At 37.5% G+C, this 16,056-nt stretch overlaps 1 pseudogene across 1 annotated transcript; it reads right to left on the bottom strand.

The window, feature by feature from the left end:
• Positions 1–1,647: 1,647 nt before the first annotated feature.
• LOC308337898 (serine/threonine-protein phosphatase 2A catalytic subunit beta isoform-like) lies at positions 1,648–2,415 on the bottom strand (annotated as a pseudogene). The gene has a single exon. The product of its transcript is annotated as a serine/threonine-protein phosphatase 2A catalytic subunit beta isoform-like (transcript).
• Positions 2,416–16,056: the final 13,641 nt, after the last annotated feature.

Below are 16,056 nucleotides of genomic sequence, written 5' to 3'. Positions count from 1 at the left end.
GCTGAGTGATAGTCCCTGCTGTGGAGGTAACACATGTCATGCTTTTATCAGTTGGCAGACTTACGGGTCGTTTGTACTTTTAGCTTTTACCATTTCTGGTCTCTTTCAAGAGCTCTATTATTCCTGTGAAGCAGATGTTCCAGCATCCTATTCTCTCAGGTTTTATTTGGTAATAGCTTTATTTCACCCTCATTTTTGAAGGGTGCTTTTACGAGGGTTAAGATTTTTGACAGTTTTTTCCTTTCAGCACTCTGCCTGTGCCCTCCCACTGTCCTCTGATCTCTACTGTTTCTGAGGAGAAGTTCATTGTTCATGTTGTTAGAGTTTCCTTATACACAGGGAGTTGTTTTTTCACTTGCTTTCTAGATTTGCCTCTCCTTCAACACTTTGACCAGAGTGTTTCTTGCTGTGGATCTCTGTCCATTTACCGTGCTTGGAACTTGTTTGGCTTCTTGGATGTGCTCATGGATGCCATTTTTCACATTTGTTTAAGTTTCCAGCCATCATTTCTTTGACTTTTTTTCTGCCCCCTTACCTCTTTTTTCTCCCTCTGGTATACCCATCATGTACATTTTTGTGTCCTTAATGGTGTCCCCATTTCCCTGAGGCTATTTTATTCATTTTTCTCTTCTCTTCAGATTGCCTAGTCTCCAATGATCTATCTTCAGTTTACGGATTCTTCCTTCTGACCTTGAGTCTACTGTGAAGTCCCTCCATGGAATTTTTCACTTTGGTTATTTTACATTTCATCTCCCGAATTTCCAGGTGTTTCTGTTTGTTTTTAGTTCACAAGTTTATTATGAAAAACAGTGCAGTGCACTTGTGCAGTAACATGGTTTTACAGGAGGGAGAAAAAAACAATTCTGTTCAAAACAACTCACCAGATTCTGGCAATAACAATGATCAACATGAGGCTGAGATTTGAGAAGGGAAATAAACTGAATGCCGACAAATCATACAATTAAATGGTATCCCTAAAAATAAACAAAATGGGGGTGTCTGGGTGGCTCAGCCGTTAAGCATCTGCCTTTGGCTCAGATCATGATCCCAGATTTGGGCTCTCTGATCGACAGGAAGCCAGCTTCTCCCTCTCCCACTCCTGCTGCTTGTGTTCCCTCTCTTGCTGTCTCTCTCTGTGTCAAATAAAGTCAGCCTTAAAATAAATAAATAAATAAACAGAATGATTTCAAAACTCCTAAGGAGGGGAGGTCTTCCTTGGTACTTATTTTTTTAAATGTTCATTAAGCTCCAATGGTGGTTTGCTGCTATCCTTATCTACAGTCATGCTGAGCAAAGCTATAGCTAAATGGAAGTTAAATTGTATTCACAAGGTGTTAATGTTGACATTTTATTATCTGCCATCTCTCAGAGAAAGCAAAAGTAACTACTAACATTGCTATTCCAGAAACTGGTTTCTCCACCAACATCGTCGCTTCAGCATGCAATGAACCAGTCCATTCTAAAGTGCTCACAGTTATTGATGACAAGAGGCTTTGTATTTTTGTATGGCACATCCTTTGATCCCTGTGAAAACAAGTTTTTTGAATGTTAACTATTCTCTGACACTTTGGAGTTATCAGTCGCTCTTCCCGCTTCCATTAGGTCAATATATGGTTCATGGCAATACTGTGCAACTTTATAATGTCATTACAGGGCATAGTCTGGGGTACAACAAATAACACGAGGCTCACCTCTTCGAAGTGCTGGGTCACCCTGCAAGAAAGCATTTTAGAGTTTCATCAAGTTCCATGACTGCAGTCTGACTACAGTAATGATAACAATAGTCTGGAGCCCTGAAAATAGTTACTACCTTCTGGCCGTGGCACCAGTTACATCCGTCCATCACCCGCTGGTGAGCTCTGGACACTGGTGTGAGGCGACTGACATGACTAAATGTTTCAGAAATGTCTTTCCCAAAGGTGTAACCAGCTCCCCAAGGAGATACACCCCAACCACCCCAATCATCTGGATCTGACCCATCAAGTCACACATTGGACTGTCATGAGAAACTTCTGGCAATTAAATGCTCTGATGTGATCCAGGATAGGAATGGTTGGTGAGAGGACACCATGTTGACAGATTATCTGCCCATCCACCAAGGCAGTGAGAGGAAGAGAGTCAAAGAGATCTGTAAAATATTTCCAAACATTTACATTTCCATATTTCCCTTGACACTCATCAGAGAAACCATATACTGGTATGATCTGTCTGCTCTCATGATGCCCTCGAAGAATGGTAATGTGTTCAGGATAACAAACTCAAAGAGCTTCACGCAGCTCAAGTGTTTCAAGTGAATAATATGCTGTCAACATGCTCTGCCATAAACAAGTAGTTTGGATCTGGGGATTTGTCACCAATTCTAAATAGTGCCATTAGATCATGAAATTGTCCCTGCGTATCTCCACAGACGGTGACTGGACATGGAATTCATGTACTTCTGTCGGGCTCCCGGCAGGACAGGCCCCCGCCGCTGCTCTCCTCCCCTCCATCTAGTCTTGGAGCTCAGCTCTTTGTAATGGCGGCTGCCCACATGGTTGACAGGACTTCACTTTTTTAAAAAAAAAAATCATCTTTATCTCTTCATTTACACTCTGATGAAGTATTGTCATCATACCTTTAATTCCTTAAGCATTATTTCTTTTAATCTTGAAACATATTTGTAATAGCTGCTGGGAAGTCTGTCTGCTAAGTCTGCTGTCTCACCATGTGGGCCCCTTCAAAAACGATTCTTATTCCTACATTTTTTCCTGTGTAGGGATCCCACTTTGTTATTTCTTTGCAGATCTCAGGGTTTGGGGGTTTTTTGTGTTTTTTGTTTTGTTTTGTTTTTGAATGTTAAGTATTTTAGGTATACTGTAGCAAATCTGGATACTGAGAACTCCCTAGGGGTCATTCCTGTCTTCCTTTGTGGAGTTATTTATTTGCTTAATGACTCTGTTCAAGTACTTCTGCAAATTTTAATTCCTTTCCAGGGTTCAGGCTCTAATGTTACTCCTCAGATTTCTTTCCACTGTTTTTATCTCTTGGTCTGGCTCTGTAAAAGTCACCCCTGGGTCGGCAGAGCTACTTATTGGCTTGGAGGCTGCTAACATTCACTTCTAGAAGTTTCTGTTTTGTCGTCACATATTCCTTCAGGGACTAGTAGCTCAGAGATCCCCATCTGGAACTCTCCCAAGAGGCAGTAGCTTGGAGTGTGCATTGTTTCCCAGACTACCAGGGATAGGGTGATTTTATTTTTACACTTCGCTTTCTAGTAAGTCCCTAGGTGTGAGCAGTTTACTTTGTTCAATCTGTGTTTGGTCCGTTTGTGTTTAAACCCGGTATGACAGTGAGGGTTCCACCCTCTGCTGATGGGCCTTGTGCAGTGGGGAAATGCTCACAGTTGGCCCCTCTCTGCTTGGAGTGGTTGCTCCAGACTGGGAGCAGTCCAGCGCATGCGCCCAGCCCTCCTCACCCCCCCAGAACGGTCCAAGATCCTAAGATGGCTCTTTTCAGCTGTCTTTTTCTCTGATGCTTTTTCTCTGGTTACTCTTTCTTGGCTGGCCTCACCAAATTTTACATTGTTTTTAAAACCACCCGCAGGCATAGAATTTTCCATTCTGGGTTCCAAATAAAGCAGACTGCTTCAGCCAAGCTGTAGCTCCTTCTCTTTAGGGCCTGCCTTTCGTCCTGGCAGAATCTTTGCACCACTTGCCAATGCTGGGGTAAGAACCTGATTTTCCAAGAGTGGCACCCTGGCCACGAGGAAAAGAGCAGGATGGCTGCCTCTTGACTTTTTGGCTTGCCCCTCCTGACATGGAACTTTTGCCCTACAAGGTAGGCAAGACCAAGGACAGCCTGCTGCATTTGGGGTGAACTTCTGCTTTATAAGTAGTGACTGGGTGAAAAAAAAGGAAACCTGTTTCTCTCAAGTGTATTTGCATGGATGGAACTTCTGCAACACAGGACTGGGATGAAGGTGAGGAATGGAAACACTGACCCCTTTAGGAGCTCAGGAGAGGGCAGGAGCTTCTCTTCTTGGTGACGTCTGTCCAGGCAAGAGCACCTGGGCTGGAGATTCTGTAAGGGAGAGCTAGGAGTGGGGGTTAGAGAGCAGCTTGTGCAAGGTTCAACTGCCATTGGTTTTTGTTGTTCTGAGATTTAGTACATCTTCTAAATGAATGTTTCTCCATTCGTTCAGTTTCCAGAGACTCTAAATGATTATTTCATCTATAATTTTTACTATTTAAGTTAGTATTTTGCTGGAAAGAGGTTTCATCAAGTATCTTACTTGCCATTCTGCTAGTCTCACCTCCTTCACATTCCAGAGCTTTGTATTTGGCTAAGTAGCAGAAGTGAATATACTCTGAATTATAGGTCCTTTTCAAATTTCCACTCCTGCCTTACAAGGTCAGGAATATGAAATAAGAAGAGCAGAAAAATTGTCCCTGTGGGCTACATTTCAATATTCTGATAAATCTCATGACCAATTAGTCCTCTACACAAACTCTGCAAATAAGATAAGTATATCTTCAGTAAGACACAAGATTCAAAACTACTTCGGACTCAGGCTTTGGCACTGGAGGTCCTTTCCAACTTTGGGATACCCACAACCTGTTTAGGAAGGAATGACCTTTATTTTTTACACTAAGACTTTATTTCTTTTTCTTTTTAAACCAATTTTCTTTCAAGTTGATCAATATTTTCTAAGAATGATAATGTAACTTTGTCTTTTTTTCATTCTTTCTTTTATTCCTCTTTTCAAAAGAATCCTTTCAAAAGATATTAAATGTCAACCCAGGTGTTAAGCATCTTCAGCTGGAATCCATATCCACTTGCTGACTATTCATCAAAACAGGTCACATCTCTGGTGAATTCAAGTGCTGACAATTGCCTTCAAGAGCTGAGCAAGTCTAAGTTTCTACAGAGTGTGCGTTTGGTCATCTCCTTAGGTTGGCTCCCACGCCTGATAATTCAGCCCTTGGATTGGAGAGCACTGTCTGTCTTGCAAGGACTCTGCTTACATGGTATCTGTGAAAGAATTTCATTCCAAAAATGATACAGTATGGTTATGAATGACACCACTGAAACCGCACAGCAAAAGAAAATTTTAAGATTGGTTCTTAAATGGGCAAGTTTAATGAAACTCAGAATTCACAGTGCAATGCATCAATGTTACTAAATGTTATATCAAGTATTATCCTGTATATATATATAAATATATATAATTTATAAATTATAATTATAAATTTATAATTATAAATTTAATAATACAAATATTTATAAATTATAATTATGTATTTATATATAAATATATAAAAATAAATATGAGCAACACTGTTTCCCATTTTTTTAAAATTACATGTCATATCAGTTGTGGTTGATAAATCTTTATTTTCAATAGTGTCCTTTTCAAATATTCACATGTATTTTCACTTTAAAAGAAATTTCGGATATAAGAGAAAAGTTATAGGTATGCTGGAAAGGACTACATGGGATAATATGGTATATATATATAGTTGTTTCCTAAGTTTCTGGAGAATTTTTTTTTTCCCACAGGGCTTGAACTTATGACCCTGAGTTCAAGACCTGAGCTGAGACCAAGAGTTGGACACTTAACCAACTGAGCCACCTAGGTGCCCCTTATGGAGAAATAATCTTGTACATCAATGTTTACTTGTACATATAGGCACAAGTAGCCAGTAATATTGACATAAAAATACAAGTATTTGTAAATTACATAGTAAAAACTAAAATATACTTTGCAAAGATGTCCTAGAAGGGGAAAGATCTAGATGTGTTTGAATGAAACTTTAACTCAAGTCTTCATATATTTTTTAGATTGGCACTATCCAATAGAAACATACAACAAGCCATTTATTTAATTTTTAATTGTCTGGTAGTCACATTGAAAGAAGGTTAAAAATAAAAATATGAAATAATCATTTTTTTTTACCATCTCTCTAAAAAGTTTAATACAGAAATTCAAGTCACTTATAAATTCAGAGTCCGTTAAAAAATCATTTTAAAACCTTTGTTATACCTTTCTCATTTTAGCCAATTCATCCTGTTTATTTTTTGATTTTGATTTTAAGTGGCTAATTTAATTGATGCCCTTTGTTGAAAGAAAATATCAAATTCACTCTCATTTTATTGAAAATGTCTCCTTACATTGTCCACTTACTGTTTTAAAATTGTTACACAAGAGTAAATTTTCTGGTTTTGCCGTCCTAGAGACTGCAATGGCCATTCATCATGAAATCTGTGACACATCTTTTTCTCTTCTTCCTCTTCACTATTCTTTTAATAGCATCTCCACTCAGTGCTGCATCAGTAGCAAGCCTTCATTTCAAATTTAAAAATGGGTCTGTCCATACTTATGGTATAAGTAAAATAATTATTTAATTTTGGAAATAATTAGTATTCCTGTTTATTTACTCAAATTATATAGGTATTGGGCAAATTAAAATTATGTGAAATTAATATTTCGTTCCTCCTCACCATGGTTAGTAGTTGCCACAGTTCCAGAACAGTGTTCACCAACTCTTACTAATTAAAAACAGTTACATGCTACACTGAGATATTCCTAATACTCCTGAGGTAATCCTTCCACGCTAGTTCTCAAGGATTTCATCTATGCACAAACAGCACTTCTGTGAGAGGGGCAACTGCTGAAGCTTCTGGAGCAGGTGGACAGGTTGGAGCTTGCAGGAGAAGCTGGGAAACAAGGCGTATCCCTTGATGTGGGGCCGTGAAATCATGCTGGAGACCCAGTCTGTAAAAAGCAGTTGCCTTGTTTAGCTATTCCTTCTTTGAGCAGCCAGAGATCTAGTCATGATGGGACCTGGGGGCCCCTGCTGGTCAGCAGGGCCAGCAGTCAGGAAGCTGAATACCGGAAAGGAAGGAAAGGACATGCTGGAACCTACTGTCACATGTGTGTTTGGACCACGGCTCAGCACGCTAACCTTCCGAGAGCACATTGCTACTGCTTCCCTGCCCTCCAGCTTTTTCTTTTGATCAATTCTAACCCAGTGCCACACAAGGAAGGGGCTGTGGAGGAACCTAACTCCAAATTAACCAAGCTGACACAGGATAAACTACCACAAAAACTGTGTTCAAAAATCTTCCCCCTAAAATAGAGAAAACATGATTTTTTTTTTCAAATTACTATTAGAGAGACAAAATTCCAATTTCTTCTATGATTTTGGGCATAGAGTCACACGGACTTTGTGATAGCATCTCTACACAGACATGTGGCTAAATGCTTAATTTATAGTTCCCTCAACTGAACAAGACTAGAAGTTATACTTTTTTTCAGCAAACACATAATTTTGGTGATACTCTGCTAATCTTTGAAAAGATTCTGCTTATAGAACAGAGAAGTCAAGTAGGTAAGAGATATTTTAAAATAATTTAACATTCCCTTTGTCAGGGGGTGCTTGGGTGGCTCAAGTCAGTTAAGCATCTGCCTTTGGCTCAGGTCATGACCCCCAGGTCCTGGGATGGAGCCCTCCCTGCTCGGTGGGGAGCCTGCTTCTCCCTCTCTCTCTGCAGCTTGTGCTGCTTATGCACCCTCTCTCTCTCTCTCTCTCTGTGAAATAAATAAATAAAAATCTTTTTTAAAAAAATTCCCTTGGTCAGAATACTGTTGTTTGAAAAAGAGCAAGATTGCCCATTATGAAAAATACTCATATGTTATAACGAAAATATTATCTTCTCAAGGACAGATACAAGTCATCTCTACTTTTTTGAATAGTACAAAAATGCTTAAGGAGACCTCGGAAAAGGACATATACATGGGCTCTAAGGAAAAGATTTTCTGTAAGAAGTACTCCATACTTCTCCTGAGCATCACCTGATCTGTAATTGGCATGCCCCTCAGAACAGATAATTACATTACTGAAGACCAGATTTACTAGTAATTATCCATTGGCATGTGCTCTTTTGCAAGAATGGAATTTCTTGGAAATAAATCTGAAGGTTACCTTTACTCTCAAAATTAATGTTATCCTAAACCATTTTAGTTTTCTACCTTCAGAGATTTTCATTTAACCCTAAGGCTAAAGATTTGAAAACTTCCGTGGACCTTTTAAACTTCTAAATGGTCAAAGGATTAGAGAAGCTTATACATGGCTTCAAGGGAGTTATGAAGTCCATTTCTGTTCTGTTCTTTGGCCAGAGGAACAGTTAGTATATGAAACATGCTTTAAAGTAACTGCGTCAGAGAGGGTAAAATAATCATCTTTTATTTTGGTGAAAATTATTCTGACCAAATTTCCCCCCCTTGGTAAAATAACAAAATGTCTAAATCGGAAAGAGCCTTTTTTGTTCTGTTGTTCTGTCTTAATATCATTACTTTTGGTGGCTTTCTCTGAGGAAAAGGTTGATTTCCACCAGAAAAACCTCTCTGGAAGGTCAATGCCAAGGAAGGGAGAAGAAAGCGTTCACAGAGCAAGATGTGCGTATGTCGTCTGACACCACACACATCTCTTTACTCCCACCTATTGCTCATCTCTCCGTGCCCTCTGCCCCAATGGTCACCATAGTCTACTTCCTGGCCTACTAAGAGCTACTCCTAGGACACCATAAATAACAATGTCAGCTGTGAGCACGAAGTATCAGAGCTTTTCAGGGATTAAACATGAAAAGTTCTCATTCTTTAACAAAGAAAGCCTTAATGGACAGACACAGTGTTTTCAACCTTCCTGTGAAGAATGCACAGAGAGAAATCATTCAGTAGCAAACATGAACTATTCCTATGGGAAAGGAAGGATGACTCAGGGCAGGAAGCCGAGAGTCCAGAGGAAGGCCCCAAAAGCCTAGAAACCCATCCCCAGGAAGCAAAATTGGGCCCTAGACAGAACTGTCAGCATGCACCTAGCTTTTGGAATCACTGGGAACTAGTGACTCCTCTGTGTCTCCTGGAAGGCCTTGCCACCAGCTCCCCCAGCACTGTGTGATCAGTGGAGTCTATTGAATTATTCTAAGCCTGTCCCACCAGGGTCCGCTGGATGTGGGCAGGGCAATTAACTTGTCTTTTCAATTCACAGGTCTCCAGATTGAAAGGAACCATAAACTCTTCATCCTTACATAGAACCAACAGGAATATCCAGATTCTGAACCTCAAACCTGAGCCTTATCCCGTAATGGGCTGAAACCTTGCTACATCTTGGGAGGAGGAAGTCTATTTCCTCAACGTTAATTAAACAAGGAGGCCATGAGATTGATACGGTTCTAATGTTTTGGCAGCCTACAAAAGCAAACCGAAACCTAAGCCTGCAAATCCCTCAAGGTTAAGAAATGGAAATCTAAGGACACTCAATCACAAACAGCCAATGAGCCTTTTCCAAATAAAGTAAATGCCTAAGCAATACTCTGTAAAATAGTTCCCTTGCTTTGCTTGGTCAACTTCTCTATCTAGTTAGGTCTTTCCGTAGCTCCTGTTAGTCAAATACCTCTGATCATCTCCTTTCTGGGCTGCCTGATTCCAACAGATTTTTGCTCAAATTCTTATCATTTTTAATATGCCTCAATGTATCTTATAACATTAAAAAGATTGTGATTATTATGGGTATATTATGGTTATACTGGATGAAGACAAGGAAGTTACGAGACCATTGCATTACCTCCATGAGTTTAGTTAAAAAAAAAGGGGGGGGCAGGATGCCTGGGTGGCTCAGTTGGTTAAGCCACTGCCTTCGGCTCAGGTCATGATCCCAGCATCCTGGGATCGAGTCCCACATTGGGCTCCTTGCTCCGCAGGGAGCCTGCTTCTCCCTCTGCCTCTCTGTCTGCCGATACTCTCTCTCTCTCTCTCTGACAAATAAATAAATAAAATCTTTAAAAAAAAAAAAAAAGGGGGGGGTAGGGTGGCTGGCTTATGGACATTGGGGAGGGTATGTGCTATGGTGAGTGCTGTGAATTGTGCAAGACTGATGATTCACAGACCTGTACCCCTGAAACAATACATTATATGCTAATAAAAAAATATAGCCAGCTAGATAGATAGATATTACTCTCCATATTAGGAAATGCCAGTCAACTTAGAAGTAGATGGATTTAAAAAGTATAGAAGAGATAGAATTAACTTCTGAAGACGGACTGAAGGTAAGGGTTATGTGAAAGGCAACATTTTATGGTGATTTTGTTTTGAAATTTATACCTTGCAAAAATTAAGATGATGATGGGATTCCATTCACTAAAATACGGGAGGAAATAGAGTTGTACAGGAAAATTAAAGTTTAATTTTAGACATTGAGTTTAAGGTGCTTATGGGTTATTCAAGTAAAAATATTCAAAATGTAATTATATACTGTTACAAAATCAGACAACAGGTCCAAAGTGGAGTTTCTTAGCTAAATCCATGTTACTGAACTGAGACTTAATTACAGTTCTGGCCCTCCCAGAAATGGAATTGTAAACCCGTCAATCACTAATTACCTGATCGGCACTAGTTAGGTAATTTGCCTGACCCCTGCCACCGTCTAAAAAAAAGCCTTAAGCATGCAATAACAAATCCATTTTTTGCCTAGCGTAACTTCCATGTTCCTGCTTCCTTCTGCCTATAGAAGTCTTTTCGTTTGTACAGCACTGTGGAACTTTCTATCCGCTGGGTTGGATGCTGCCTGGTTCTAATTGATTTTCGCTGAAGTAAACTTAAAATTTTAATATGTCTCAGTTTGTCATTCAATACAGTAGTTTGAAGCTTAAGAGAAGTTTAGGCTACAAATAAGATTTTTAGCCCAAGTTTTCTGTATCATGTCTGAATCCTTGAGAATGGATGACAAAATCTAGAAGTAGTACGTATCATGAGAGAACCGAGTCTAGAACTGAACCATATTCAACAAAAAGACTCAAGAGTCAAGGAGAGAAACAGAAGGAAAGGGCAGAGGATAGAAAGCAGCAGAGAAGTGCAAAGTCTTAAGACTCTGCCAACAAGGGAGGCAACCGGGTTTCATGAAAGTAACAAGGGCAGGTCTTCTTACTCCCTAAGAGGGAGGAGATAAAAACACAAGGGTAGAGGGAACAACACTAACATTAAGAGACACATTAAGAGAAATACATTCTCCAAGAAAATCAGAGAATGGAATGGGAGAAGGGCAGGAAAATTTATCTGATAGTTTCTACTCCTTCCATGAAACAGAGTCATTGTTTTATCTTGACAATAAAGGGAATGGGGAAGGGGAACAAAGTTGAGGAAAGAACAGATTATTTGACAGAGCTGCTTCAAGAAACTAAAGAAAGCCAACTCTCGAGGAGATTTAAAAGGATAGTTGGAGAGCATTTGAGAGCCTATTTATCTTTGGGGGCTGTAAATATGTCGTTTTTCATCCAGCTTCCACAGAGAGCAGGAAATTTAACTACATTTCACAGTAAGCAAGTCACTAGATTTGTGACGGCAGTTTCCGTGGAGCAGGGAGGACAGATACTGTGCTTAGCAGCACGGGCTCCAGAACCTGAATTTTGGGCTTCATAACCTCGTTCTCAGTTTGGTCCAGTTGTGTGACTTTAATCAAGACTTTTAACGTAATTTCCTTCCGTTTTTTCATGTGTGTAATGAGGATAAAACAGTATCAACTACAGAGGTATAATGATTAAATGAGAAAGTATGTATAAAGAGATTAAAATAGTGTGGGCCATGAAGCAAGGCCTCAAAAATGTTGGCTATTTATGGTGGTTTGCTTTTAAATTTAGCATTAGTCTTAGCATGGAATTTGTGTTAATATTATCTTTTTGGAAAGAGAGTGGTTGAAGTGATAGGCCATTAAGTCCAATCTTTGAAGATAGAAAGTTTTTACAAAATTGTCTTATGCTTTGAGGCGAAAGAAAATGTTTAGTGAACATGAATATTGTTTCTTTTGTTCAACAAAAACCTTGATCCTGAGGCTCATGATTAGATGAAGTTTGAATTACCGGCTGAATAACTGTGTTTGATGAAAACATAGGATTTATGGTCAGAGAGCTAGTTATTCAAGTTGTTGCATTAAAAATAAAGGATTTCCAAGTGTTGGCAGGGTCCAAGATGTGGTCCTGCAAGTGGGTAGCTGATAAGGAAAGAAGGAATAGAATATTGGAAGCAACGATGTGACAAGTATTGGTTGCAGTATCTACATCAGACGCAGTCACTGAAGAGGGGAGTGGGGACTGTATGCATATGATCAAAGGAGAGACTGCAAACATATTGTTTCTAGGAAAGCAAATACACACACACATACACATACACACACACTTAAATACATACAAATATATTTAAATATTATTTAAATGTTCTTTAATTATTTATTATTTATTGATTTATCAATTTAATCATTTATTTATTTAAATATATTATTAGACATATTTAAATATTAAATATATATAAATTTTTATATATTTGACATATATATTTAACATATATAATTTATATCAACACTAAAATGTATTGTGATTTTAATAATTAATACAAGCATGCACTTGGGTTAACGTGGTTCACCACAGAGGTGCTTTATAAATATTTCATAGATTCTGAATGTTTAACTAATCTGGTCCTCTACTCAGCCTATGAAGAATGCTTTTCAATCCTTAGTATTGAATTTCTACCCTTGTCTAATAATTCACTGCAATGTTTTGCTTTTATGGTGATGAATTCCTTCTGTATACTTTCATGTATTCAACACATATTTACTGAATGCTTATGAGGTACCAGCATTATTCCAGGTGCTAGGCATACATTAGAGAACAAACCAGACAGACCTCTGTGCTCTTACAACTTGGGTCTCAATAGGAGAGATAGACACAATCATAAACATGGTAAGTGTATGAGCTTTTAGAAGGTGATAAATACATGAAAAAGGAACCTAGAATAGCACATGACGCCAGAAGATAGAATGGGTGGCTGAGTCTACTTTTAAAATGGGATGGTCCGGGGGCACCTGAGTGACTCAGCTGGTTAGACTTCTAACTCTCAATATGGACTCAGGTCTTGATCCCAGGGTGGTGACTTGGAGTTCCACGTTGGACTCCACATTTGGGTGTGGAGTCAACTTAAAAAAAATTAAATAAGACAAAAAAACATGGGGTGGAGGTGGTCTTCATTAAAAAGATGCCATTCATGCAGATCCCTGAAGGAGGTTTGCAGCTTTCTGAAGAAGACCCAACTAATTAGAGAGTCCTGTACTTTACTGAGGTATTTCTTATCCCTTACTTTCTTCGTTTTGCTTTGGATAATCTTGATACATCAGCATATGGAAATAAAGAATGCCGATGAATGTCTCTATTAGCTAGAAATAGCTTATATAGACAAATTTGTATATGGAATCACCCAAACCCCATTTTGCTCTCTACGGAAAGTCCAGAAGAAAATGATTTTTGAACTTGCAAGCTAAATAGCAATCTCAATTTTTTTTTTTTTTTGACACAGAAAGAGATAACAAGTAGGCAGAGAGGCAGGCAGAGAGAGAAGGGAAGCAGGCTCCCCGCTGAGCAGAGAGCCCGATGCTAGACTCAGTCCCAGGACCCCAAGACCACGACCCGAGCTGAAGACAGAGGCTTAACCCACTGATGTAAGCTTTAAATAAAACCTTATTATCTTAAAGATAAATTTTAAATAAATCAAGATCCAAACTCTTTGCTTTGCTGATTTAAAAATTGCTAATTTCATAATATTTTCAGTAACTTAAAAAATATACTTGAAATATGCAGCAAAAGTCAAACACTTGTTCCTTGTTTAATTTTATTTGGGTTTTTGAGTTTTGTTTTTGTTTTTTCCCCAAAATCACATATGTTTGCCAGGTACTGATTAGAATTTGAAAACTACCATGATGCACACTGAAAGGGTTACAGAATTTCTAACAAGGAAGAAAAGATTAACGCAATTTAAAAATTACAATTTTGACAAGAAACATATATATTCTTATTAGCTTAAGTAATGTAGTCATTAAATATTAATTGCATACTTCATGATTCTGAATCTAATTTTAGCTAATTTAGAAGGATCATTAGAAACAAATTCAGTTATCTTTGATGTCTTCCCAAGAGCATTTTATTTCCCTTTTCTTTTTATTTATAGCTCTTCTTTTTGTTCCAGTTCCTTCCAAGTTCAAATCACCTATGCAGGAATAGACTTTTTTCTGTAAAATTAAGATCCCAGCATCCACAATGTTCTACAGCTTGCTTCCTTTACTTTCATTTCAGACAAACTTTAACCATCTAATAATTACATGTAAGGTTAAACAAGTTCATACTACATAATTTAATGTACATTAAAATGATGTCTCTTTATCTTACACAACCAATTTCTATCCAATGACACAGTTGTCAGTTTTTTATTAACATTCTAAATTGACATTGAATATTCCAAAAGATACGTGTAACTACATCATTTCTTATAAGTGTGAGGACATCATATACTCTTGAACTTGCATCAATAGATTTCACTTGTTCATTGTTAAAAAGATGTTCATTTTAGCAATCTGTACTATGAAAACATCCTAATGCTTAGTCATGAAGCCCTATTTACATAAATTACGATACAGTCATACAATGGAAAAATACAGAGCTATTCAAGAAGAGCAGATGTTTGTGTTTTAGATCTGCAGAGTGTCTGTCTTATTTTACGAATATTTATTTACCAATGTTCACTATCACCTAGGTTGATTATGGTTTTAGTTTTCTTTTTGACTTTGAAAGCAGTTAAGTAGGAAAAAGTATTTGATTCAATGCTACATATTGTTAATTATTTGAAATCTAACTTCATTTTGATATGAATTCTCACTAAAATCCAGTCTATTTCTTACTACTATATTCTGCTCCATTTTTTCTTTCTCAGAAAAAAATAAATTATTTCTAAATTTTAATAAAAATGTCATTGTTTAGTTGGGGAAACTTTATAAATTAGGAGGTATTTGTCACATTTACAGGGAATCTTTCATTTCAAGAAAGAATATTATATTTCTATTTAATCAAGCCTTGTATAAAAGTTTATAAATGGAGTTAAGATGTCTTTTATTTCAATTGCTTATAGTTTATCTTACTTATAGTTTATCTTAAATATGCTGCATATATTTTATCTTTTGATTTATTGTTATTAGATAGTTTCTCATATTTTCTAATGCATTGTTATGTGTATATCAATGCTACTGATTTCATGTCAACTTCGTAACCAGAAATTTTAGTGAAATACCTTTTCTTTCTGGAGTGTCTGGGTTACTCAGTCATTAAGCATCTGCCTTCAGCTCAGGTGATGATCCCGGGGTCCTGGGATCAAGCCCTGCATCAGGCTCCCTGCTCAATGGGAAGCCTGCTTCACCTTCTTCCTCTCCCCCGCTTGTGTTCCCCCCTCGCTGTCTCTGTCAAATAAATAAATAAAATCTTAAAAAAAAAAAAAAAGAAAAGAAAAGAAAAAAATATATATTCTTTCATACCATTTCCCATTTTAAACTAGTCTTTTTTATTTCCTAGGTACTGTGCCAATTACAAATAAGTTTTTCTACTTCCTTTCCAATACTTACACTTTGAATTTCTCTAGATAATCTTAGTGACTAATATTTGTAGAATGATATTAAATAGATGACAGTGAATGTTTCTTCTAGATTTTAATAGAAATTAATCCATTGCTTCATCAGATGATTGAGGGTGATGTTGGTGTTGGGTTGGAAATAACCTATTTCTTTATGATTATGTGTGTGTATGTCTGTGTTTTCAAATAAGGAATGAATATAAATTTTATGAATTGCCTTTTAGCATCTCTGAAGAGGAACATGGTTTTCCCCACCAACATGTTAATAATTAGTTATACATTAATCTTGAGCTGTCATTACTTTCCTCATATGAATTTTACTTGGACATAATATTTTTATGACTTAATGTGAATATTTATTTTCTGTAATGATGTTTAGGATTTGTGAGTGGGCTCTCTAATTTTTTATTTTATTATGTTTATCATATTTTTATATTAATGTTAAGCTGCCTATGAAGAAAGGAAGAATGTTTTTCTTCATAATCTGCTTTGAAACATCTTAAAAGAATCAAGTATTTGTTCAAAATGTTTTGATAAACTTCAATAAGAAGTCATCAGGGTCTGGAAACTTAAATTACTAT

The sequence above is a fragment of the Martes martes genome (genome assembly GCF_963455335.1).
Source record: "Martes martes genome assembly, contig: scaffold_58, whole genome shotgun sequence".
Taxonomy (NCBI): domain Eukaryota; kingdom Metazoa; phylum Chordata; class Mammalia; order Carnivora; family Mustelidae; genus Martes; species Martes martes.
This window is presented reverse-complemented; position numbering and strand designations above follow the sequence as displayed.